Here is a 3,305-nt window from a genome sequence, read left to right as displayed (position 1 = left end):
TGATGACCCTCGCCTTCAAGGACATCATAACCTCGCTTTGAAACCCATCAGACCCTCGCCTTCAAGTACAACAGACCCTCACCTTCAAGTTAATCAAACTCACGACTTTAAGCCCATCATATCCTTGCCTTCAATCCCATCAGATCATTAGCTTGAAACGCATCAGACACTCGCCTTCATGCCGAGTAAGACCCTCTTCTTCAAGCCCACCAAACTCTCGCCTTCAAGCCCTTCAGACGCTTGCCTTAAAACCTTTGGGACCCTTGCCTTGAAACCTCTGAGACCCTCGCCTTGAAACCTCTGAGACCCTCGCCTTCCAGCCCATCATACCCTCGCCTTCAAGCCAATGAGATAATTGCCTTCAAGCCCATGAGACCCACGCCTTCAAGCCCATCAGACCCTCGTCTTCAGCCCATCAGATCCTCACGTTAAAGCCCATCAGCCCCTCGCCTTCGCACCCATCAGACCATCGTTTTCAAGCACATCAGACACTCGTCTTCAAGCAAGTCATATCCTCACATTAAAGCACAAGAGACCTCGCCCTCATGCATATCCTCGCCTTCAACGCATCAGACCCTCGCCTTCAAGCTCAGCAGGCCCTCGCCTTCAAGCTCATCAGACGCTCTCCTTCAAGCCCATCAGACACTCGCCTTGAAGCCCTTCACACGCTTGCCTGAAGCCCTTGAGACCCTCGTCTTTAAGCCCATCAGACCCCCACCTTCAAGCCCATCAGATCCTCACCTTAAAGCCCATCAGCCCCTCGCTTTCACACCCATCAGACCCTTGCCTTCAAGCCCATCAGACCCTCTCCTTGAAGCAGATCGGACCCACGTTTTCAAGCTCATTAGACCCTCGCCTTTAAGACCATCAGACCTTCACCTTGAAGTCCATCAGACCCTCGCATTCAAACACATCAGACAATTGCGATCAGACCCATCTGACCCTCGAATTAAAGCCTATCAGACCCTCGCCTTCAAGCCCATCAGACCCTTGCCTTCAAGCCCATCAGTCCCACGCCTTTGAGTCCATCAGACCTTCGCCTTCAAACCAATCAGACCCTTTGCAACCACGCCAATAAGACCAGCGAATTTAAGCCCATGAGACCCTAGTCTTCAAGGCCATCAGACCCTTCACTTCTAACCGATCAGGCCCTCGCCTTCAAGCCCATCAGACCCTCGACTTCAAGCGCATCAGACCCTCAATTTCATGCCAATCAACCATACCCTTCAAACACAACAATCCCTCGCCCTCAAGCCCATCAGACCGTCGCCTTCAAGCAAATCAGATCCTCCCATTCTCGCCTTAAAGCCCAAAAGACCCTCGCGGTTAAGCTCAACAGATCATCGCCTTGAAGCCAATCAGACCATCGCCTTCAAACCCATTAGACCCTTGCCTTCAAGCCTAAAAGTTCCCCGCCTTGAAGCCCATCAGACCATCGCCTTTAAACCCACCAGACCCTCGCCTTCATGCCCAGTAAGATCCTTTCCCTCAAGCCCATCATATCCTCGCTTTGAAACCCATCATACCCTCGCCTTCAAGCCCACCAGACCCTCGCCTTCATGCCCAGTAAGATCCTTTCCCTCAGGCCCATCACCCCCTAGCCTTCAAGGCCATCATACCCTCGGCTTCAAGCCCATCAGACCCTCGTCTTCAAGCCAAGCAGACCCTCACGTTCAAGTTCATCAGACCCTCGCCTTCAAGCCCTTCAGATCCTTGCCTTCAAGCCCATCAGACCACTAGCTTCAAACCGATCAGTCTCCCGCCTTTATGCCCAGTAAGACCCTCTCCTCAAGCAAATCAGACCCTCGTCTTCAAACCCTTCAGATATTCGCCTTGAAGCCCTAAAGACCCACGCCTTCAAGCCCATCAAACCCTCGCTTTAAGCTTATCAGATGCACGCATTCATGCCCATCAGACCGCCGCCCTTTAGGTACATCAGACCCCTCCCCTTCAAGCCCATTAGATCCTCACCTTAAAGCCAATCAGCCCCTCACCTTCACACCCATCAGACACTCGCCTCCAAGCACATGAGACCTTCGCCTTCAAGCAAATCAGATCCTCCCATTCAGTCTCATGAGACCCTCTTCTTCAAGCCAATCACACATCTTCGCCTTCAAACACATCAGACCCTCGCCTTCAAGCCCATCAGACCCTCACCTTCAGCCTATCAGACCCTCTTTATCAAGCCCATCAGATATTCGAATCTAAGCCCATCAGACTCTCGCCTTCAAGCCCGATCAGACTGTTGCCTTCAAGCCTAGCAGACCCTCGCCTTCAAGCCCATCAGTCTCACACCTTTGAGCCCATCACACCCTCGCGTTCAAACCCATCACACCCTTTGCAGCCACGCCCATCAGATCACTGAATTTAAGCCCATCAAATCCTCTCATTCAAGACCATCAGACCCTCGCCCTCAAGACAATCAGACCCTCGCCTTCAAGCCTATCAGACCCTCACCTTCCTGCCCATCAGACCCTCCCCTTCAAGCAAAACAGACCCTCGCCTTAAAGCCCATTAGACCATCGCCTTCATAACAATCAGACCCTCGTCTGTAAGCCCAATAGATCCTCGCCAAGAAGCACATCAAACCATCGCCTTCAAACCCATCAGACCATCGCCTTCATGCCCAGTAAGGCCCTCTCCTTCAAGCCCATCGAACCAACGCCTTCAATGCCATCAGTCCCACGCCTTTCAGCCCATCAGACCCTCGCCTTCAAGCCCATCATAACCTCGCTTTGAAACCCATCAGACCCTCGCCTTCAAGTACAACAGATCCTCACCTTCAAGCTATTCAAATTCACGACTTTAAGCCCATCATACCCTTGCTTTCAATCCCATCAGATCATTAGCTTGAAACGCATCAGACCCTCGCCTTCATGCCGAGTAAGACCCTCTTCTTCAAGCCCACCAAACCCTCTCCTTCAAGCCCTTCAGACGCTTGCCTTAAAACCTTTGGGACACTTGCCTTGAAACCTTTGAGACCCTCGCCTTCCAGCCCATCATACCCTCGCCTTCAAGCCAATGAGATAATTGCCTTCAAGCCCATGAGACCCACGCCTTCAAGCCCATCAGACCCTCGTCTTCAGCCCATCAGATCCTCACGTTAAAGCCCATCAGCCCCTCGCCTTCGCACCCATCAGACCATCGTTTTCAAGCACATCAGACACTCGCCTTCAAGCAAGTCACATCCTCACATTCAAGTCCAAGAGACCTCGCCCTCAGGCATATTCTCGCCTTCAAGCGTATCATACCCTCGCTTTCAAGCTCAGCAGGCCCTCGCCTTCAAGCTCATCAGACGCTCTCCT

Source organism: Panulirus ornatus, chromosome 38 (genome assembly GCF_036320965.1).
Source record: "Panulirus ornatus isolate Po-2019 chromosome 38, ASM3632096v1, whole genome shotgun sequence".
Lineage (NCBI taxonomy): Eukaryota > Metazoa > Arthropoda > Malacostraca > Decapoda > Palinuridae > Panulirus > Panulirus ornatus.
Note: the sequence above shows the minus strand (reverse complement) of the source record.